The following is a 24646-nucleotide window of genomic DNA, read 5'->3' on the forward strand; positions in this document are numbered from 1 at the left end:
CAGATCTCAGAAAGGTAATGATGCTATTCTTGTCGTCATTGATCGACTGTCCAAAGTTGCACATTTCCTGGCCGTCAAAGAAACGATTAATTCTAGTCAACTGGCAGATCTTTATATGTCAAGAGTTGTTTCACTTCACGGTATTCCGTTGGTAATCAGTTCGGACCGTGGCAGCTTGTTCATTTCAAAATTCTGGGAAAGTTTTCAGAAGGCTATGGGGACTCATCTGTCCTTCAGCACTGCATTTCATCCTCAATCCCAGGGACAAGTTGAACGAGTCAACCAAATTCTCGAGGACATGCTTCGAGCTTGTGTCATTTCTTTCGGTAAGAAATGGGAGGAATCTCTCCCGTATGCCGAGTTCTCTTACAACAATAGCTATCAAGCTAGTCTGAAGATGGCCCCTTTCGAAGTATTGTATGGGCGAAGGTGTCGAACTCCTCTGAATTGGTCAGAAACTGGGGAACGATCACTCTTCGGTCCGGATATTATTCAACATGCCGAAGATCAAGTCCGCATTATTCATGAGAATCTGAAGGCTGCTCAGTCTCGTCAGAAGAGTCAGTATGACCATCATCATCAAGATATGGTCTATCAACCTGGCAAAAAGGCTTATCTTCGTGTCACACCAATGAGAGGTGCACACCGTTTCGGAATCAAGGGCAAGTTAGCTCCTCGTTATATTGGTCCTTTCACTATTCTCGAAAGGCGTGGAAGAGTGGCTTATCAATTGGAACTGCCGGCGAACCTTTCTCAGGTTCACGATGTCTTCCATGTTTCTCAGCTCCGTCGCTGCTTCAAGGACCCTATTCGAGCAGTGGATCACGATATGCTTGAACTACAACAAGATATCTCTTATAAAGAGCATCCGGTCCGCATTCTCGACCAAGCTGAACGTAAGACTCGTCGCAAGGTCACCAAGTTCCTTAAGATGCAGTGGTCAAATCACTCTGAAGATGAAGCCACTTGGGAACGCGAGGATCATCTTCGTGATGAATACCCCGGGCTCTTTCCCTCTACCTCTTAATTCTCGGGACGAGAATTCTTGTTAGTAGGGGAGAATTGTGACATCCTTGACTTTTGCTACAATAATTATTGTAATTATGCTACAGTGATCACCCTCGGTAATGATGCCACATCATCGAGAATTCCCATCTCAAACCCGCTTTGATTCAAGTCTATCCGGATTAAAAAATTTGGAAACAAAAGAAAAGTACTTTATAAGTTCATTACAAATATTAAAAGAATATATATATAAAAAGAAAGTATAAAAAAAATAATGATAAAAGAAAGAAAAGAAATTAGAAAGAAAGAAATAATAAAAAAGGGAAACGGCAAAATAAAACAAAACAAAACAAAACAACAACAAAAAAGGAAAAAGAAAAAGAAAGCAACCCCCCACCCCCTAGCCGAGCTAGGCCAAAAGGCCCAACTAGCCAGGCCCCCGCGCCCCCTCCCGCTCAAACCCTAGCCCCCCTGGCTCGCTCCCTCTCCCTCCCCTTAGCGCCGCCACCCCCCCCACTCCCTCGTCCCAGCCCCTCACCCCCACGAGAGCCCCCACCCCCACGCCTCTCTCCCGTGACTCCCTCCCCCACGACTCGCCCCCCCTCTCAGATCCGCCTCACCTCGGCCGGCGCGCCTCCCCCCCGTCGGCGAGCCGATCCCCCATCTCCCTCCCCTGGCCGGCGAGCCCCCCCCGCCGGCGAGCCGCTCCCCCACCGGCCGCTCCCTAACCAGACCCTCCCACGACCCTCCTCTCCACCTCGCCCCACCTCGGCCGGCGCCCCTCTCCTGCCTCCTCCCGCCAGCGAGCCCCCACGGCCACCCACTCACCCGAGCCTCTCCACCTTCTCCTCCTCACGTCGGCCTCTCCCAGGTCCGGCCGAGGCCTCCCCGAGGTCCCTCTTGCCGGCCTCATCCACTCCGGCCGGCTCCATCTCCGGGGGCCCCTCCTCACCGGGGCCCCTCTCGGGGAACCTCCGGTCGGCTCCTCCTCGCCGGCACGACCGACCGTCCTCACCGGCATCAGCACCACCGTGTCATCACCGCCGTCAACCCCGTCTTTCCCGCGAACTCCGGCTTCACCGGCCCCTCCCGTCAACGTCGGTGAGACCCTCCTCGGGCTCCTCCCACCATGTCGATCTCCTCACCGCCCCGGTTCCGTTCCGGCAAACGGGACCTCGATCCGTTGACGGTAGACTCCGGTAGGAAGGATTGAACTTTTGGTTCTTCTAGGTGGAGTTAGCAAAGAACCTCTGTGTTTATTTGTTAACAGAGAGAGGGAAATGAGAGTTTTGAGAGAAAATAAATAAAAATAAATGATGTATTAGATGCGTATGTATGTATGTATGTATGAGATGCGATGTATGTATTTGCGTATATGGATATTTAGAGGAATACGACATTTGTATGGTTATGTATTTGTGATTAATAAAATGAGTAAATGGCCTTGGGTCACTTACCGGTGGGGCCAATGCACCCGCTGTCTATGACAGGGAGGCCCCACGCGATAGTTGAAATAAAAATAAAAATAATGTTTTTATTAAATAAATAAATAAATAGATATAATAATTAATTAATGAGGTAATGGATTAGTTAAATAGATATATAAGTTAATCTGTTAATTAGAATAATTAATTAACCTAATGAGAGAATGACACGTGGGTCCCCCACTAAATTAATCTGTTTAATTAATAATTAATCTTAATAAAAACTTGTGCCTATGACGTTCGGGACCCGCTGGTCAGTTGACCGGTCAAATGTTGATGTCAGCCTGACATCGCGATGATGTCATAATGGGATTTTATTAAATAATTTAAATATGTTTTTAATTCCTAAATAATTAATAAAACTTTGAAAATTAATATTAAATAATCCGTAAGTCAGATCAAAGTATTTTCAACATGAAAGTTGATCAGCAGATCGAGACGAACCCGGGTACACGGTCCATTCGTCTGTCACGCGTCCCTAGCATAGCAAACATGGAACTTTTCCATCGTTTCCAGTATAACCGGTAGTAGCCCGAGACCCGGAAAATATCGTCAGATATTCTTCCGACCCGTCTATGACGGATGTTGCTGCGTTAGCTCATGTCTAGCCTGCATCTTGCCATGTCATGCTTTGTGTTGCATCGGTGCTATTATTTATTGTTTCTTCCCCCTCTTCTTACCGGCAGACCCCGAGACTGACGCTGCTGCCGGGTACATCTACGACTCTGCCGATCAGTCCTTTGCCACAGAGCAGCAAGGCAAGCAAACTCCCCTTGATCATTCCTATATCGCCTATGTCTTTCTTCCTACTGCTTGCATTAGTATTTTGCTACTGTTGTAGTTAGCTCCTATATCTGATGCATAGCCTGTTTTTGATGAACTGCTACTTTCAGTCCTACACCTTTAACCTGCTTAGTATAGGTGGAGCAGTCATCCCCTCTGACCCCGTAGTTCAGTTGCCTCGCTTGTTTTCAATCTCGATCTCTGATCGACGAGCCAGACCCGACACAGCACATTCACCCCCCCTTCGTTGTACGACGCTACAGAGATACTATCGGGTACCGAGGGTGACACCTCGCTAAGTACTCCTGATGATATCTCTGTAGTATAGTTAGTCGGTCGTGGTTATCGAGGGTGATTCCTCTTTCACCATTCCCGATGACGCCCCTGTCGTGCAACCCCTCAAGTGTGGGACCCCCGAGGGTGATTCCTCTAAGCCCACCTTGACGGGTACATCGTTCGGAATCCAACGAGGGTGATACCTCGGATTCCCCCCGATGTTACAACCACACAGTTACTCGACCATGTTACTGGGATCATTGGTGATTAGTTGTAAGACAGGTGGATTCCCGTGAGATTGTGTTGCTGGCCTAATTAAAATGCTAATGGATTTGGGTATTTGATCTGGGTTGGTCGGAGACCTTTTCGCACTAACCGGCTACGCGGGAAGAATTATGGGTACTCGGCGTCGTGGTATCAGCCGAAGCTTTTCAGATGCCAGCAATGTAGCGGCGCGCGCCCGAGTGGTCCCGAGATGCATCGCGCTTGTGATTAAGGGATGCTAGGACTGACGTCGTCCGCCCACGCCACGTGCAGGAGCGTGAAGGGGAACTGGGCCCACGAACCCTTTGTGCTTAGGATTTAGACCGGCGGGCTGGCCTCTCTGATTAGTGTTAGGTGGGGCTGCGACGTGTCGATATTCCGAGGCCGGGCAGGACCGAGAAAAGTATGTCCGGCCAGAGTGTTATCGAGCGTGACACGACATGTGGTGCACCCCTGCAGGGATGAAAATTAACTATTCGGATAGCCGTGTCCACGGTTACAGGACGACTTGGAGTTGTGCCCCGATCTTTTACAACTACAATTGTTACTTAACTGGAATTAGTTTGCCTCGGGATTGCTTCCTCGCAGGGAGTCGAGGGAGGATCCTTAGGCGTGACCTCACTTTAATTTTGCTGCAACAATATGACTATTAATGTTTTACCCGTGTTCTACTCTCGTCTATTGCTGCAAGACCCTGAAGATGCTAGTCTTCGATAGGACTAGGCCTTCTCTCTCTATTCTCGCATTGCTGCAGTCAGTCCACATATAAACCCCCCTTCTTTGATACTGATGCATAATTAGAATAGTTCTGATGTAAGACTTGCGAGTACTTTGGATGAGTACTCACCGCTGCTTTGCTCCCCCCTTGTTCCCTTGATCCGTTTGTTGCGACCAGATGATGGAGCCCAGGAGATGGAGGTCCCCGCCGCTGACGGCTGCTACCCTGACGGTGCCTACTACTACGTGGAGGCCGCTGATGATCAGGAGTAGTTAGGAGGTTCCCAGGCAGGAGGCCTCGCCTCGTTCGATCGTTGTATCTTTTGTGCTAGCCTTCTCTAAGGCACCCCATGTTTTATGTCTGTACTCAGATATTTGTTGCTTCCGCTGACTCGTGTGTTTATCGAGCTTTCGTATTCTAGCCCTCGAGGCCCCTGGCTTGTAATATGAAGCTGATGTTATTTTATTTGTGTCTAGAGTTGTGTTGTGGTATCTTCCCGTGAGTCCTTGGGTTTGATCGTACGCATTTGCGTGTATGGTTAGCGTACGATTAAGCTGAGGGCGTCACAGATGATCAAAGAACAACTATCTACTACATCAATCCAATGATGTCTCGGTAACAAGTATCCACTTCATGCATTCTTCTCTTACAAAGGACCCAACCTGTCTTTTCTTTTCCAGGTTGCATCATGGCATGAATCTCTTGATTCGTTCTTGTAGTACTTGTTTGCTTTCTCAAAGCATCCGAACGATGATGTCTTACTACTAGTTGGGATGTCTTTGATGTTCGTATGTTGGAAGTTCATATTATACAGTAAGAAAATATTTGGCCATGTGCTATGCTTCCAAGCAAAAGATCTCATTGATATATTTATGACTTCCTTTGGCACTTCTTGAAGTCCATCTGTTGGGTTCAAGGAGTTTATATGTTGACCAAGATGTTATTAAAGGTATTATCCAAAGAATGGTCATAGAAACACTAGGTTGATCAAGATCTCAGACTAAGAGCAAATCAAGATGATCAACACACAAAGCGTATAAGATGTACCAAGAGGGATCAAGTGATCCCATGGTATGGTAAGCATTGTCCATTACGTGTTTGTGTACTAACCCATGGTCTTTGTGAGACTCCTATGTGGGGGTTAGGTGTGTTTCCATTCGGCTTGCGTCAAAAGGAAGATGTCATACAACCCATGAAGGATGACGTCAAGTGGTGATCGTCATCAAGATTGTGGTGTGCAAGTTCAAGTGGATCAGCAGAATATATCATTGAAACTATTGTCAATGATCATGTGCTGACAAGGACAACCTCATGTGCTAACAAGGACAAGATCAAAATAAGCATTCCTGAGCACTACATGCTTGATTCTTGTGGATGTACACATGGTGGACAGGACAAGATCAAGATAAACATTCTTGAGAACTTCATGCTTGATTCTTGTGGATGTTCACATGGTGGACAAATGAAGATGAATACATAAGCTAGGCTTTCCGCATTGTGTATGGGAAAGCTACTTGAAGACTTCATCATGTCTTGCTTTCAACTTGAGCCAAGAAGGAACAACAACATCAAGCTCAGGTGAAAGGGCTAACTCAAAGGTATCAGTTCCTTTGATGTTAGTTGTGCGGAGTGATGATCAGCGAATAAAAGTATACACTCAAGTATGGATCATCAGTACTCTTTTATGATTCTTGAGTCCTTAGGGATCCCGCACTATTAAGAGGGGATCACAGGTTTTGCGATGAACTTGCTCAAACTACAACTTCACTTTCTACTCAGACCACATCTCCACTCCTCTGCTGTTATCTAAAAAACAGAACCAGTGCCTCGGACATCCGGCCTCCTCCGGACGTCCGAGGGCCGGACGACCGACAGCTTCGGAAATCCGGAATCCTATACCAGAGAAATCGGAGCCATATAACTCGGACTTCCGGCTCTCTCCGGACGTCCGAGGCCCGGATAGCCGACCAGCTTCGGAATTCCGGAACTATGCACCAGAGAAACCAGAGCCATATAACTCGGACTTCCGGCTACCTCCGGACGTCCGAGGCACGGATGTCCGGCCAAGTCTCGGAAATCCGGAAGCCTGCACCAGTAGAAGTTGAGTTCTATAGCTCGGAAATCCGGCTCCCTCCGGACGTCCGAGCGCCGGACTTCCGACACCCGTCGGAAATCCGGAACCTACCACCAGTAGGAATTGTGCTGTATAACACGGACTTCCGGGCCACTCCGGACGTCCGTATGCTGATGAATTCAAATATGTTCAGGCACATCTACAGGCCTCGGACGACCGACCCCTGTCGGACGTCCGGCCGCTGACGAACTCAGAAGATTTCCAGTCATGCCTACAGGTCTCGGACGTCCGGCCTTTGTCGGACGTCCGGTCCCTCGCGGACGCCCGGACTTCCGACAACTGTCGGACGTCCGGACTCTGTGTGACTTAAAGTACCCCCAACGGCTCTTTTTCTCTCCACACTATAAATACCCCCTCCCACTTCGTGAGAGGGTTGCCCCAACACAGCCTTATCCTCATAAGAACACACTTCCACCTCACACACATTTGCTCACTCCAAATCTTAGATCCCAAGAGCATTTGTGAGCCCCTTTGAGAGTTGTTCCAATCAAAAGATAGATCTTCTCCCTCTCCTTCTCTCAACCCAAGCTATTTGTGATTTGAGCAAGTTTTGAGCATTCCCGTGATCTTATTACTCTTGGAGGTTGGAGACTCCTAGGCGGTAGGAGTTCTTCGGAGAGGAATCAATTCGTGTGATTTCCCCCGAAAAGTTTGTGAGGGTTTGGAAGCCACCTCAAAGGCTTACCACCAGTGGTTGAGAAACGCCTTCGTGGTGTTATCTCAAAGGGAGAATAGGGTGAGCCTTCGTGGTAACATCCACCTCTCTAACGGTGACTAGCTTCCCTCCAAGGAAGTGAACATTGGGATACATCTTCGTCTCAGTGACCTTGGTTATCCTTAACCCTAACTCCTTACTTGTGGTTTACTTATCCCTTTACAATGACAGTGATATACTTCGTGGACATAAGGCACAAATGCTGAGTGGGTACCCCTTCACAACATTCATGAAGTTATTAAACTAAGCATTTAATAGGGAATCTCATATCCAAGATAGAGTTCATATCTTACATATGCCAAGGTTCATCCATATCAGGAAATAGGGATCTACTCACAGATGGAGGCAACAAACATCATGACAAGGACTATATCATGCAGGGATGGATGATTCAACTAACACACAAGAGGACCCCTAGGGTTCCTGAGGTTACAATTGTTGGGGAACGTCGCATGGGAAACAAAAATTTTCCTACGCGCACGAAGACCTATCATGGTGATGTCCATCTACGAGAGGGGATTTCCGACCTAAGTACCCTTGTAGATCGCACAGCAGAAGCGTTAAGAAACGCGGTTGATGTAGTGGAACGTCCTCACGTCCCTTGATCCGCCCCGCGAACCGTCCCACGAACCATCCCGCGATCCGTCCCACGATCCGCTCCGATCTAGTGCCGAACGGACGGCACCTCCGCGTTCAGCACACGTACAGCTCGACGATGATCTCGGCCTTCTTGATCCAGCAAGAGAGACGGAGAGGTAGATGAGTTCTCCGGCAGCGTGACGGCGCTCCGGAGGTTGGTGGTGATCTAATCTCAGCAGGGCTCCGCCCGAGCTCCGCAGAAACGCAATCTATAGGAAAAACCGTGGAGGTATGTGGTCGGGCTGCCGTGGCAAAGTTGTCTCAAATCAGCCCCAATACCTCAGTATATATAGGAGGGAGGGAGGGGAGGAGGCAGCCTCAAACCCTCAAGGTTTGGCCGAAATTTGAGGTGGAGGAGTCCTACTCCAATCCTACTTGTAGTAGGATTCCACCTTCCCACTTGGAAAATCTTTCCACCTTGTGTTTTTCCCTTCTCAAACCTTATGGGCCTTAGTGGGAACTTATTCCAGCCCACTAGGGGCTGGTTTATCTCTTCCCATAGCCCATGAGACCCCTTGGGGCGTGACACCCCTCTCGATGGTCCCCGTCACCCCTCCCGGCACTCCCCGTACACTACCAATGAGCCCGAAACTTTTCCGGTAATGCTCGAAAACTTTCCGGTAACCAAATGAGGTCATCCTATATATCAATTTTCGTCTCCGGACCATTCCGGAAACCCTCGTGACGTCCGTGATCCCATCCGGGACTCCGAAGAACATTCGGTGACCAACCATATAACTCAAATACACATAAAACATCGTCGAACCGTAAGTGTGCAGACCCCGCGGGTTCGAAAACTATGTAGACATGACCCGAGGGACTCCTCGCTCAATATCCAATAGCGGGACCTGGATGCCCATATTGGATCCTACATATTCTGAAGATCTTTATCGGTTGAACCTCAGTGCCAAGGATTCATATAATCCCGTATGTCATTCCCTTTGTCCTTCGGTATGTTACTTGCCCGAGATTCGATCGTTGGTATCCGCATACCTATTTCAACCTTGTTTACCCGTAAGTCTCTTTACTCGTTCCGTAATACAAGATCCCGTGACTTACACTAAGTCACATTGCTTGCAAGGCTTGTGTGTGATGTTGTATTACCGAGTGGGCCCCGAGATACCTCTCCGTCACACGGAGTGACAAATCCCAGTATCGATCCATACTAACTCAACGGACACCTTCGGAGATACCGGTAGAGCATCTTTATAGTCACCAAGTTACGTTGCGACGTTTGATACACACAAAGCATTCCTCCGGTGTCAGTGAGTTATATGATCTCATGGTCATAGGAACAAATACTTGACACGCAGAAAACAGTAGCAACAAAATGACACGATCAACATGCTACGTCTATTAGTTTGGGTCTAGTCCATCACATGATTCTCCTAATGATGTGATCCCGTTATCAAGTGACAACACTTGCCTATGGTCAGGAAACCTTGACCATCTTTGATCAACGAGCTAGTCAACTAGAGGCTTACTAGGGACAGTGTTTTGTCTATGTATCCACACATGCACTGTGTTTCCAATCAATACAATTATAGCATGGATAATAAACGATTATCATGAACAAAGAAATATAATAATAACTAATTTATTATTGCCTCTAGGGCATATTTCCAACAGTCTCCCACTTGCACTAGAGTCAATAATCTAGTTCACATCACCATGTGATTCCAACGAATCCAACACCCATATAGTTATGGGGTCTGATCACGTCTTGCTCGTGAGAGAGGTTTTAGTCAACGGTTCTGAAACTTTCAGATTCGTGTGTTCTTTACAAATCTTTATGTCATCTTATAGATGCTGCTACTATGTGCTATTCAGAAATACTGCAAATATCTACTCTACTATACGAATCCGTTTCACTACTCATAGTTATTCGGATTAGTGTCAAAGCTTGCATCGACGTAACTCTTTATGACGAACTCTTTAACCACCTCCATAATCGAGAAAAATTCCTTAGTCCATCAGTTACTGAGGATAAATTTTGACCGCTGCTAGTGATTCAATCATGGATCACTCTCTGTACCTCTCAACAGACTTTGAGTCAAGGCACACATCAGGTGCGGTACCCATCATGGCATACTTCAGATTCTACGGCCAAGGCATAGAAGACGACCTTCGTCTATTCTCTTTATTCTGTCGGGGTCGGGTTTTGAGTCTTACTCAAATTCACACCTTACAACGCAACCAAGAACTCCTTCTTTGTTGATCTATTTTGAACTCCTTCAAAAACTTGTCAAGGCATGCATCTTGTTGAAATTTCTATTAAGCGCTTTCGATCTATCTCCATAGATCTTTGATGCTCAACGTTCAAGTAGCGCAATCCAGGTATTCCTTTGAAAAACTCTTTTCAAACAACCTTGTATGCTTTACAGAAATTCTACATTACTTCTGATCCACAATATGTCAACCACATATACTTATCAGAAATTCTATAGTGCTCCCACTCACTTCTTTGGAAATACAAGTTTCTCATAAACCTTGTACAAACCCAAAATCTTTGATCATCTCATCAAAGTGTATATTCCAACTCCGAGATGCTTGCACCAGTCAATTGAAGGATCGCTGGAGTTTGCATACTTGCTAGTATCTTTAGGATCGACAAAACCTCCTCGTTGTATCACATACAATGTTTGCTCAAGGAAACCGTCGAGGAAACAATGTTTTGACATCCTATGTGCAATATTTCATAAATAATGCAGCAACTACTAACTTAATTCTAACAGACTTTTAGCATCGCTACGAGTGAGAAAGTCTCATCATAGTCAACTGTTTGATCTTGTCGGAAACATCTTTGCGACAAGTCGAGCTTTTCTTAATAGTGACTTATCACCATCATCATCTGTCTTCCTTTTAAAGATCCATCTTTACTCAATAGTCCTATGACCATCAAGTAGTTCTTCCAAAGTCAACACTTTGTTTTCATACATGATCCTCTCTCGGATTTCATGGCCTCCAGCCATTTGTCGGAATCCGGGCCCACCATTGCTTTCTCCATAACTCGTAGGTTCACTGTTGCTCAACAACATGACCTCCAAGACAGGGTTACCGTACCACTCTGCAGTAGTACGTGACCTTGTCAACCTACGAGGTTTGTAGTAACTTGATCCGATGCTCGATGATCACCATCATCAGCTTTCACTTCAATTGGTGTAGGCGCCACAGGAACAACTTCATGCGCCCTGCTACACACTGGTTGAAGTGATGGTTCAATAACCTCATCAAGTTATACCATCCTCCCACTCAATTCTTTCGAGAGAAACCTTTCCTCGAGAAAGGATCCATTTCTAGAAACAAACACTTTGCTTTCGGATCTAAGATAGGAGATGTACCCAACTGTTTTGGATATCCTATGAAGATGCATTTATCCGCTTTGGGTTCGAGCTTATCAGACTGAAACTTTTTCACATAAGTGTCGAAGCCCCAAACTTTCAAGAAACGATGGTTTAGATTTCTCTAAACCTCAATCTATACTGTGTCATCTCAACGGAAACACGCGGTGCCCTATTTAAAGTGAATGCGGTTGTCTCTAATGCATAACCCATAAACAATAGTGGTAATTCGATAAGAGACATCATAGCATGCACCATACCAAATAGTGCGTGGCTATGACGTTCACACACATCATCACACTATGATGTTCCAGGTGGCATGAACTGCGAAACAATGTCCACATTGTCTTAACTGCGTACCAAAACTCGTAACTCAAATATTCATTTCTATGATCATATCGTAGACAGTTTATCCTCTTGTTACGACGAACTTCACTCCGAAATAGAATTGAACTTTTCAATATTTCAGACTTGTGATTCATTAAGTAAATACTCTTGTATCTACTCAAATCGTCATTGAAGTAAGAACATAATGATATCCACTGCGTGCCTCAGCACCCATTGGACTGCATACATCAAAATGTATCACTTCCAACAAGTTACTATCTTGTTTCATCTCAATGAAAACAAGGCCTTGCTCATGTGGTATGATTTGCATGTCAGTAGTGATTCAAAATCAAGTGAGTATAAAGATCCATCAGAATGGAACCTCTTCATGCAATTTATACCAACATGACTCAAACGGCAGTGCCACAAGTAAGTGGTACTATCATCATTACCACGTATCTTTTGGCACCAATATCATGAACATGTGTAACACTACGATCGAGATTCAATAAACCATTGAAGGTGATTATTCAAGCAAATAGAGTAACCATTATTCTCTTTAAATGAATAATCATATTGCAATAAACATGATCCAATCATGTCCATGCTTAACGCAAGCACCAAATAACAATTATTTCGGTTTAACACCAATCCCGATGATAGAGGGAGCATGCGACGTTTGATCATATCAACCTTGGAAACACTTCCAACACGTATCGTCACCTCGCCTTTAGCTAGTCTTCGTTTATGCCGTAGCTTTCATTTCGTATTACTAATCACTTAGCAACCGAACTGGTATCCAATACCCTCGTGCTACTAGGAGTACTAGTAAAGTACACATCAACATCATGTATATCAAATATACTTCTTTCGACTTTTGCCAGCATTTTTATCTACCAAGTATCTAGAGTTGCTCCGCCTCAGTGACCGTTCCCCTCATAACAGAAGCACTTAGTCCGGGGCTTGGGTTTAATCTAGGGTCTCTTCATTAGTGCAGCAACTGCTTTGCCGTTTCACGAAGTATCCCTTCTAGCCCTTGTCTTTCTCGAAACTTAGTGGTTTTACTAACCATCAACTATTGATGCTCCTTCTTGATTTCTACTTTCGCAGTGTCAAACATCACGAATCGCTCAAGGATCATCGTATCTATCCTTGATATGTTATAGTTCATCACGAAGCTCTCACAGCTTGGTGGCAGTGACTTTGGAGAACCATCACTATCTTATCTGGAAGATCAACTCCCACTTGATTCAAGCGATTGTCGTACTCAGATAATCTGAGCACACACTCAACGATTGAGCTTTTCTCCTTTACTTCGTGGACAAAGAATCTTGTCGGAAGTCTCATACCTCTTAACAATGGCACAAGCATGAGATTAGAATTTCATCTCTTTAGAACATCTCTTATGTTCCGTGACGTTTCAAAACGTCTTCGACGCCTTGCTTTTAAGCCATTAAGTATTTTGTACTGAACTATCGTGTAGTCATCAGAAACGTGTATGTAGGATGTTCACTACATCTACAGACAACGCTCGAGGTGCAGCACACCGAGTGGTGCATTAAGGACATAAGCCTTCTGCGCAGCAACGAGGACAATCCTCGGTTTTACAGACTCAGTCTGCAAAGTTTGCTACTATCAACTTTCCACTAAATTTTCTCTAGGAACATATAAAAACAGTAGACCTATAGCGCAAGCTACATCGTAATTCGCAAAGACCATTAGACTATGTTCATGACAATTAGTTCAACTAATCATATTACTTAAGAACTCCCACTCAAAAAGTACATCTCTCTAGTCATTTGAGTGGGACATGATCCAAATCCACTATCTCAAGTCCGATCATCACGTGAGTCGAGAATAGTTTCAGTGGTAAGCATCTCTATGCTAATCATATCAACTATACGATTCATACTCGACCTTTCGGTCTCATGTGTTTCGAGGCCATGTCTGCACATGCTAGGCTCGTCAAGCTTAACCCGAGTGTTCCGCGTGTGCAACTGTTTTGCACCCGTTGTATGTGAACGTTGAGTCTATCACACCCAACCATCACGTGGTGTCTCGAAACGAAGAACTGTCGCAACGGTGCACAGTCGGGGAGAACACAATTCCGTCTTGAAATTTTAGTGAGAGATTACCTCATAATGCTACCGTCGTTCTAAGCAAGATAAGGTGCATAAAGGATTAACATCACATGCAATTCATAAGTGACATGATATGGCCATCATCATGTGCTTCTTGATCTCCATCACCAAAGCATCGGCACGATCTTCTTGTCACCGGCGTCATACCATGATCTCCATCATCATGATCTCCATCAACGTGTCGCCATCGGAGTTGTCGTGCTACTCATGCTATTACTACTAAAGCTACGTCCTTGCAATATAGTAAACGCATCTGCAAGCACAAACGTTAGTTTAAAGACAACCCTATGGCTCCTGCCGGTTGCCGTACCATCGACGTGCAAGTCGATATTAACTATTACAACATGATCATCTCATACATCCAATATATCACATCACATCGTTGGCCATATCACACCACAAGCATACCCTGCAAAAACAAGTTAGACGTCCTCTAATTGTTGTTGCATGTTTTACGTGGTGACCATGGGTATCTAGTAGGATCGCATCTTACTTACGCAAACACCACAACGGAGATATATGAATTGCTATTTAACCTCATCCAAGGACCTCCTCGGTCAAATCCGATTCAACTAAAGTTGGAGAAACCGACACTCGCCGGTCATCTTTGAGCAACGGAGTTACTCGTAGCGATGAAACCAGTCTCTCGTAAGCGTACGAGTAATGTCGGTCCGAGCCACTTCGATCCAACAATACCGCGGAATCAAGAAAAGACTAAGGAGGGCAGCAAAACGCACACCACCGCCCACAAAAAACTTTTGTGTTCTACTCGAGAAGACATCTACGCATGAACCTAGTTCATGATGCCACTGTTGGGGAACGTCGCATGGGAAACAAAAAATTTCCTACGCGCACGAAGACCTATCATGGTGATGTCCATCTACGAGAGGGGATTTCCGATCTACGTACCCTTGTAGATCGCACAGCAGAAGCGTTAAGAAACGCGGTTGATGTAGTGGAACGTCCTCACGTCCCTCGATCCGCCCCGCGAACCGTCCCACGAACCGTCCTGCGATCCGTCCCACGATCCGCTCCGATCTAGTGCCGAACGGACGGCACCTCCACGTTCAGCACACGTATAGCTCGACGATGATCTCAGCCTTCTTGATCCAGCAAGAGAGACGGAGAGGTAGATGAGTTCTCCGGCAGCGTGACGGCGCTCCGGAGGTTGGTGGTGATCTAATCTCAGCAGGGCTCCGCCCGAGCTCCGCAGAAACGCGATCTAGAGGAAAAACCGTGGAGGTATGTGGTCGGGCTGCCGTGGCAAAGTTGTCTCAAATCAGCCCCAATACCTCAGTATATATAGGAGGGAGGGAGGGGAGGAGGCAACCTCAAACCCTCAAGGTTTGGCCGAAATTTGAGGTGGAGGAGTCCTACTCCAATCCTACTTGGAGTAGGATTCCACCTTCCCACTTGGAAACTCTTTCCACCTTGTGTTTTTCCCTTCTCAAACCTTATGGGCCTTAGTGGGAACTTATTCCAGCCCACTAGGGGCTGGTTTATCTCTTCGCATAGCCCATGAGACCCCTTGGGGCGTGACACCCCTCTCGATGGTCCCTGTCACCCCTCCCGGCACTCCCGGTACAGTACCGATGAGCCCGAAACTTTTCCGGTAATGCTCGAAAACTTTCCGGTAACCAAATGAGGTTATCCTATATATCAATCTTCGTCTCCGGACCATTCCGGAAACCCTCGTGACGTCCGTGATCCCATCCGGGACTCCGAACAACATTCGGTGACCAACCATATAACTCAAATACGCATAAAACATCGCCGAACCTTAAGTGTGCTGACCCCGCGGGTTCGAGAACTATGTAGACACGACCCGAAGGACTCCTCGGTCAATATCCAATAGCGGGACCTGGATGCCCATATTGGATCCTACATATTCTGAAGATCTTTATCGGTTGAACCTCAGTGCCAAGGATTCATATAATCCCGTATGTCATTCCCTTTGTCCTTCGGTATGTTACTTGCCCAAGATTCGATCGTCGGTATCCGCATACCTATTTCAATCTCGTTTACCGGTAAGTCTCTTTACTCGTTCCGTAATACAAGATCCCGTGACTTAGACTAAGTCACATTGCTTGCAAGGCTTGTGTGTGATGTTGTATTACCGAGTGGGCCCCGAGATACCTCTCCGTCACACGGAGTGACAGATCCCAGTCTCGATCCATACTAACTCAACGAACACCTTCGGAGATACCTGTAGAGCATCTTTATAGTCACCCAGTTACGTTGCGACGTTTGATACACACAAAGGATTCCTCCGGTGTCAGTGAGTTATATGATCTCATGGTCATAGGAACAAATACTTGACACGCAGAAAACAGTAGCAACAAAATGACACGATCAACATGCTACGTCTATTAGTTTGGGTCTAGTCCATCACATGATTCTCCTAATGATGTGATCCCGTTATCAAGTGACAACACTTGCCTATGGTCAGGAAACCTTGACCATCTTTGATCAACGAGCTAGTCAACTAGAGGCTTACTAGGGACAGTGTTTTGTCTATGTATCTACACATGCACTGTGTTTCCAATCAATACAATTATAGCATGGATAATAAACGATTATCATGACCAAAGAAATATAATAATAACTAATTTATTATTGCCTCTAGGGCATATTTCCAACAACAATGGTGAGGATGTGGATGATGATGATGACTACATTGGTGATGATGTTGATGGCAACGAGATGGTGATAATGTTGAAGCCCCTTTGAACACGGTGAGGAAGATGGCCCTCTTCTCCTTACCAATCCCTCCTCCGGATGAACCCTGGAGTTAGGGTTCTATCTTTCGGACGAGTTTCTAGTGTCTCTGGGCGTGTGATTCATGATCCAATTTCACGGGGCCGAAATAGTCGATCAAGCGGTGCCGGCGACTCTCTATACAACCGCCTATACGAGTGGGCACAGTCGTACGGAACGTCGTCTTTTGACTTGGAACCTCAGCGATGCTTTTTTCCTTTAGCCTTCTTGCTTGATTATTTTATGTAGGTGATTATCACTGTAAATACGTGAGTTCACTATCTTTTCTGGGGATCTTCTCCGTATTATGTTAATTGGTCCAAAAAGCGCTACCTGAGAGATTATCAATAAAAAGAGGTGCACGAGCACGGTGAAATTTCACAAAGCCTACCATGCAGGCGTAAAGTACTTGGTAAAATTATTACATAAATTGGACTCATCAACATTGTCAGCAAGCTTTAGCATTCCACCATGCACTGACACTTCTGAAGAGCTGCATTGAATATGCCCAAACCATCTCAGACATGTTGGACAAGCTTCTCTTCAATCGGTGCTATTCCAACTCTATCTTGAATATCACCATTCCCGACCCGTTCCTTCCTTGTGTGGACACACATCTATCTCAATATTCCCATCTTTGCTAGAACTAATTGTTGAACATGTAGCCTTTTAGTTGGCCGACACTCAACGCTATACAACATTGTGGGCCGAATCGATGTCCTATTGAACGTGTCTTTTAGCTTTTGTGGCACCCTCTTATCACAAAGAACTTCAGAAGTTTGGTGCCACTTCACCCATCCCGCTTTAATTCGATGGTTCACATCTTTATCAATATCCCCATCCTTCTGTAACATTGACCACAAATATCAAAAGGTGTCCTTCTGAGGCATCACCTATCCATCAAGGCTAAACTCCTCCTCCTCCTCCTCGTGCAAAAAATTCAAGGGAGCGCACTGCCCATCTCTAGACTAATGGGCTCAAACTTGTGTTAACAGTGCAGCCCCAAGAAGCATCACAACACAAAATTTATATACATGCGCAATATATGAGAACATCGGACAAAAAAATTCTTCATAGTTTGCCATATGTCCAAACGTACAGGGACACATTCAACAAGTGCTAAGATAATTTATTTTCACGGAGAAGATTTTGAATGCTGATCCAATGGAGAGAAGAGTCTTGGTGTAGCCAATCAGCAACGACGTCGCAAGAGAAATATATTGGCATCAGTAAATCTAGTGTGACTTATTTTTTTTTTACTTTCCAATGAGTCCTTCAAATCACCAGAACCTTAGTGCAGATTCCTCCCTCTCTATCTAACACTAGAACCTTAGTGCAGATCACTTTTCTTTTTTACATTGATGACACTAAAACATTGAAAAGAAAATAAAAAAGAATTAATGTGTCATTTATAGTTCTAGATAAGTTGTATAGATATAGGGTGAACATGTAGGGTACAATCTCAGCCATGTAAATGTAATATTCATCACCTATGTTTCTACACTCGCGACGTCGCAAGAGAAATATATTGGCATCAGTAAATCTAGTGTGACTTATTTTTTACTTTCCAATGAGTCCTTCAAATCACCATAAATGACCCTTACATTCTCCCATTTGCAGCATTGAGCGCACACAATACTTCTTTGTTTTGTGTAGTGTTCTCCCTTTTGATCCCTTGAAGGTTCAAGAGGGGAGTTTTGGGGTTCTCTTTGTTACTCTTGTGGTCTTCGCTCCTTCTCATGCTAGTGATACTTCTCTGGTTCTTCTTATGTACTAGCAGGAAACTGATCTATTGTTGTTGGTCTAGTCTAAAACTGTCATTTTACCCTTGAACCTCTTTTGTAAAGGCCCAATCTATGTTTTATTAGGATAAATGGCTCTGATGCGAAAACCCGAACAAGTTATTAGATCCTTTTGATAGATGCTTCATGTTGTTCTAGTGGTCTCTACAATGCATTTGCTTCAACTTCTCCAAATCGCATCAGATTACTCTTTTTCCACTAATCCAGTCGATGGATCTCTCAAAGGTGCTTAGGAAGAACGACAAACTCATCTGATAACTACATTCATAGAGCATCAAAGAACTTAGCTTCCTTGGCACATTGGCAATGAATTCTTAATCCCGGTGTATCCTCGCATGGGCAACCAACTCATGTAACAGTTTATTTTGTATTTTCCCACCTAACAAACCTGATGGGCAGCGGAGCAAGAAAGCAACTTCTTGGTGTCTTTGGTGAAAGGAAAAAAAATTGATTTGATTATCGCTCGCTCGTTCAATTCTCTTGTACTAAAAGTGGTGTCGACCTCTAGGATTGCATGACCCTTGTACGCCTTCAAGAGGGCCAGTAAGGCAATTAGAGTTGTGCTTACCTTTGCTTCCTCAATGTTGTTGGACGTATCCATTCAATTAGAGCTAGCCAGTGTCCGGAAGGAAGCATGCATTAATATTGATTTTCACTGCCCCTTCAACACGAGCCACCCGATGCCCACCCTCCAGTCTTGTAGGCGCCGGTACAGGCTCCACCTCACCATTCCAAGGGTCTTATTCTCTCACAGGCTCAACAACATTAACATCCCCCGTGAACTCATTAGCATATGGTATCCGGAAGGTCACGTGCCCCGAAATTTGTTCCTTGCCATTTTTGTGGATGCTGTTATCTTATTTCTCAAGTTCCAAGCCCTCCATAAAATCATCAAAATTTTGCATCTCAGCTCATCAGTACACGAGTCCAGAAGTAATTGCAACGTGTCCACCGTTGTATATACTAGTAGGCAGACTCATCATGGATGTCCCAAATCTCCCTCATTACATGACAAATGGCTCTACTCTTGGTGCATGTAACAAGTGCATAGTATTCTACCTCTACAGAGTTCCCATAAATATCACAAACATCATCATGGGCAATGGTTCTCCTACACTTGTTCAGTTTTATCGCCCATGAATTTTATGCCACTCTCCATCCAAAAATCTGAATTTACTCCAGAACAGGGGCTTCCCAAAGATTACCAATTTTCTCAAAATGGCAAGCAAGGCAATCATCAACTTCCACCTCGGGTACTCTGATATTGCATATTTCTTCAGCATCAAAGGGATGAAATTTTTTCTTTAATTAGCTCAGCATTCCATGTATAAGTTCTCTAAATGTGGATGTGGATGCACCCATGCCCTTTCTTCTAGGGATCCAATTGTCTCTTTGAATCTGAATATTTCTACCATTCCCCGCGCGCCATATTAGTAATTTTTTTAAGCAATTCCAAACCAAACTCAATTTCTCTCTCCATGACTGGGATACGTCGGACGTAAATACTATATCAAGTTGATCACCATTCAAATATTACTTGGATTTGAGAACTTCGACGCCCAAACTATTTAGGTTTTGCCTCAGTCTCCATCCTTGCCCCACGAGTAAAAAATTGGTTGAAGAGATGCATATCCCTAAAGCCGATCCCTCAACTCCGTTTAGGCTTTGGCATGTGGTATTTTCTTTTCCCATTTTGTTACCGGGTCTCTATATTGACACTTACTTTTTTCTTCTGGGATTTATCCCCACTCGATCTTAGAACATAACACAAAGATATTTTATAGAAAAAAAAACACCCTATTTCCTAGGACACGGTGGGACATGTGTCTTGCAAGGTTGGTGGACTTTTATTTCAAAGACACATGTCACATAAAATATTTGTGGATAACGTATTTTGCGTGGCATGCAGAATTACCTATTAATAAACTGCTAATAACCATAAGCATGTCAAGGTTTCGTGGTGTAGTTGGTTATCACGTCAGTCTAACACACTGAAGGTCTCCGGTTCGAACCCGGGCGAAGCCAAATTCAATTTATTTTTTTCGCATGTTTTTCCATCGAGTAGAAAAAGAAGAAAAAAAAAAGATAAATGGCCCATACAGGTCTCGAACCTGTGACCTTCGCGTTATTAGCACGACGCTCTAACCAGCTGAGCTAATAGGCCTTTCTGTATATTTTGGTTTTCTTTACTTATATCTACATTTTTGGAAACAGTAGTGAAACGTGATGAACATGTCATAGTGACGCTTAAGCGATTTGAGAGGGTGATAGATGAGCCATGCCCAGACTTGAAGGGGTTAATCTAGTGTATTATGTCAGTTGTGGCATAAATGGTGTTAAATATTAGACGTTAATCTAATAAAATAAATTTCTCAGGGGAGTCATAGCCCAATTTGGCCCTAACTAAGCTGCGCCACAATAAATCTTAGATGTGGCGAGCCTGGGTGAATGATGCGAGGTGGCTTTGTTCACAGAAAATCAGTTTTTGTAAAAATCACTATTTGTCGACTCTCCAAAAGCATGAAATATTGCGCACATGCAAAGCTGATTTTCATAATCCATGGATTAGTTGCGTTACCCAAACAAAGTTTACGTGAGAATCCGGACGAGATCAGTTTTGCTTGAACATGGGTTCTCTACAAACGCGCTATCGAAACAACCACGAAGAAAAGAGTGATAAGATAATGAATCAAAATAAAGAAAAAATATCACCAGGGGGATCGAGCTAAGAGAAGAAATCATCTTTGCTCCATCACGCGATCAGCAAAATGAAACAATAGATCTTGTAAGTAAATGTCGCTGTTGGAATCTTTTTTATCATTGTTTCTGGCTTTCTCTGATGTGATGTGTGTGCAAATCATCCTGCAACAGCTACATGATATTAAAGCCATATATGCAGGCGGGCGAATAGTACTCAAGGCACATCTCTATTGACCCATCATGTCTATATACATCACTATATACATGTGTTTCTACTTGATTGTTTGAAACTTTGAAATTTTGTTTTTGAATTTTGCAAAAAAAAAGGCTTTACTGAGGCCTCACTATTTTTTTGTCATTATTTTTAAAAAAGTCAAGACTAATCATAATGTACATGACTGGGTTTTATGTACCTTGTAGAATTTAAGATTTTTCATGTCATGTACCCATCATGGACTTCTATGATCTTGTAGGGATGGAAACTATAAGAATATTCATATCGCCTCCTTTGCAGGAAGATAATTTCCGTTGAATGAAATCTTGTGGTTCCTTGGTTGTTAGTTCAAATTTAACTTGATGCATATTCAAAATTTACCAATTAATACCATTATTTCCAACATCATCAAGATCCTTCCTCTCCTTTAATAACATGAATTGTAGTTATGGATTAGCACAAAAATATACAATTACTGAGTATGAACCAATTCCTACAACAAATGAATATTGGCGCTAGTTCCTTATTGTAAGAAAGAAGCTAGCTAGAGACAAAGGGAATCAAATGACGGAAGGACCATATCCTTAGTCCTCTTGCCTATACGGCGACCCCCGCTTGCACGATCCTTTTGCTAAAGTGTGTGTATGTGTGTGTACGTGCAGTATCTCTCATCTTATCTCCTTCTTCCTCCTGATCGCTCGCCCTCGCTGCCTCACTATTGTTCCCACTGTTCAAGAATTCATCTGATTTTTCCATAAAAGAAAAATCATTTAATTAATCAGTTAACGAGCCAGTTAACCGCTGCTCATAGGGTGAGCGACGAATAGCACCTTGCCTGTCTGATTAAATTGTCTGTCAGACCGATTAAACGGTTGTTAAGTCAATTAGCCGTTGTTGGCCTGTTAACTTGTGGGTTAAGAAAGCCCAATTATTTGGCCCGTAACCGATCTCAGTCCCACCCCGCTCCCAAATATCCAGGGTTTGGCCCTCCCCGCACCCCTTATCAACCTAACCATCCCATTGTTCCTCAAACTATCAACCAAGAAGCTCAAGAAGCTCTTGACCAATCAGAGCCTGATCTGCATCACTACCGAATCTTATTTGCTGTTTTGAGCGAGGACATGCTAATTATGTAATTTCTCCATGAATATGAAAATGATTGCATAATGTGATCAGTACCACTAATGTGGAGCATCGGAGGCCCTACAAGAAATATCACTGATATTAAAAATATCCCGCGTACAAGAAATATCACTGATATTAAAAATATCCCGCGTAAGAAAAAGGTCGATCATATAGCCCACTTCTGTAAGAAACAAGTCAAGAAGTTCATAGCCATAGCTGGAGCTTTCCACGTGCAGGTGACAAGGATTATTGGCTTTAGAACGCTGATCAAATCCTTCCGTCCACGTACGTGCAAGCTAGCTAGAAAAGCTAGCAAGCAAGCACCTGGATGGATACTTCTATGAGTAGCAGTAACGTGCTTAGTCAAACTAGCTAAGCTAGCCATCGAATCGATTGTCTTCGGCGACGGAAAAAACAATGGCCGCAGGCTCGTATCGAGCCGGTTAAACTTTGTATTGCGTTTGATCTGGTCTGATGTTACAAGCACCACTCCTAGGGTGTCTTTTATACACATTTATAAGGGACTATGAAAATAGACTAGGACTAGGTATTCTAATACTATTAGGACTCGGTTTGGCTTTCTTTTCTAATCCTACGTGTACAGGAGTAACATGATTAACTTCTACATTCACCTCCTTAATCTTGTTACTTGAATTCACTTCTTGCACTCCGACTTTCTTCCTCATCTCGATGAACTTCTGTCGACCGAGGAACTTGGTGAGAATATCGGCAAACTGATCCTTCGTATTCACGTGCTGAACATCGATCATCCCTTCTTGTTTATATGTTATTTATTATGGGCTCATCTTCATAAATCTTGGAATACAATGTCGGGACTCATTTCCATGAAAATCCTTACCTAAAGGACACTTGTCTTGTAAAAATAGAAAGGAAAAAAATAACACGTGATACTCGTGATCTGCGTTGGGTTTTCCATTAAAAGGAATGGGTTATCGGAACAAAAAGTGGGTAAGTATTTCCCTCAGTTATGAAACCAAGTTTTATCGTGATTTGCTCAGAATGGTCTAAAGATAATAATTGTTGGACTATTGGAGATGGGTTCACTTCACTCGTTTGTATAACTATTGTTCTTTCACTAATGGCTACTATCCCAGATACATCATGGTAGAAGGGGATTTCTAATGCATCATGTATTCATGTTGGACAGGTGTGTTTGGGTGCCTTTTCCATGTACTTTCATTGGCACCGTTCTATAATTTATTGCAGGTTTGTCTCCATAATCTTAGAATATAATGCATCCAATTATTGCCATGAAACACTTAAAGACACCCGTCTTGTAAAAATAGTGGATCGGCAGTGAATGATGTGATATTGTATCTCCATAAGTCTATAATTTATGCATGTCTTTGGAGATTGCTAGACGCTTAAGTCTTATAACTAGTAGCGATCACAAAGTCATCAAGGTTTCGTGGTGTAGTTGGCCGTTAGAGCCTTTTTGTTATTGTTTTTGTGATGGGATGGGCATGCAAATCATCTTGCAACAGCCACATAGTGATAAAAAGCCATATGTGCAGGCGGGCAAGTAGTGGCAACTATGCCAAATTCGACTATGCTATATGTGCCATATTTTGCAATAGCTACATGGCGATAAAGCCATATGTGCATACCGCATAGTTCTCATTAATGCGGGCAAGTAATACCCACTAGAAATGGTTGAAGATCACTCTTAACTTCTGCATCAATAGGATGCACATAACCAAATTAAATTGTTATTTTGGAGTGAGTGCACTATCTCATGGCAGAACAATGTGTTTCGCGGTATCTCTCCCTTCTCTTTTCATGGATAGGAAAATACCGGCTGACATGAAGCATCCAAGACGCATAAGAAATACTAGCCACCTCAGTTCCATCATCATCATGTCAATCTTTTGTTTGTGATGTTTAAAGCCACGGACGCATGCATGGGGATAGAAGTTATATCCATCTTTTGATGAGAATAAAAAAAGATTCAGAAAACGATGAATAAGAAGAAAATTCATGTGAAGGAGCAAGTTTTTTTTTCTTTTACAAAATTAGAATAAAAAACAGTGACGTATACATGGGGATAGAAGTTATATATCCATCTTTTGATGAGAATAAAAAAAGATTCAGAGAACGATGAATAAGAAGAAAATTCATGTGAAGGAGCAAGTAGGAAAGTGGAACAAACTCAGATCGGTCACAGTTTTTTTTTTCTTTTACAAAATTAGAAAAAAAACAG

At 43.9% G+C, this 24646-nt stretch overlaps 2 non-coding genes across 2 annotated transcripts; one reads left to right on the forward strand and one right to left on the reverse strand.

Annotated features, from left to right (window-relative positions):
* The first annotated feature begins 20337 nt into the window (after positions 1-20337).
* Positions 20338-20411, forward strand: TRNAV-AAC. Its single transcript has one exon. It is a non-coding gene; the product is annotated as a tRNA-Val (tRNA).
* A 65-nt stretch (positions 20412-20476) lies between these two features.
* On the reverse strand, positions 20477-20550 carry TRNAI-AAU. The gene has a single exon. It is a non-coding gene; the product is annotated as a tRNA-Ile (tRNA).
* Between the last annotated feature and the right edge of the window lie 4096 nt (positions 20551-24646).

This window comes from Hordeum vulgare, chromosome 3H (genome assembly GCF_904849725.1).
Source record: "Hordeum vulgare subsp. vulgare chromosome 3H, MorexV3_pseudomolecules_assembly, whole genome shotgun sequence".
In the NCBI taxonomy this organism is placed as follows: Eukaryota; Viridiplantae; Streptophyta; class Magnoliopsida; order Poales; family Poaceae; genus Hordeum; species Hordeum vulgare.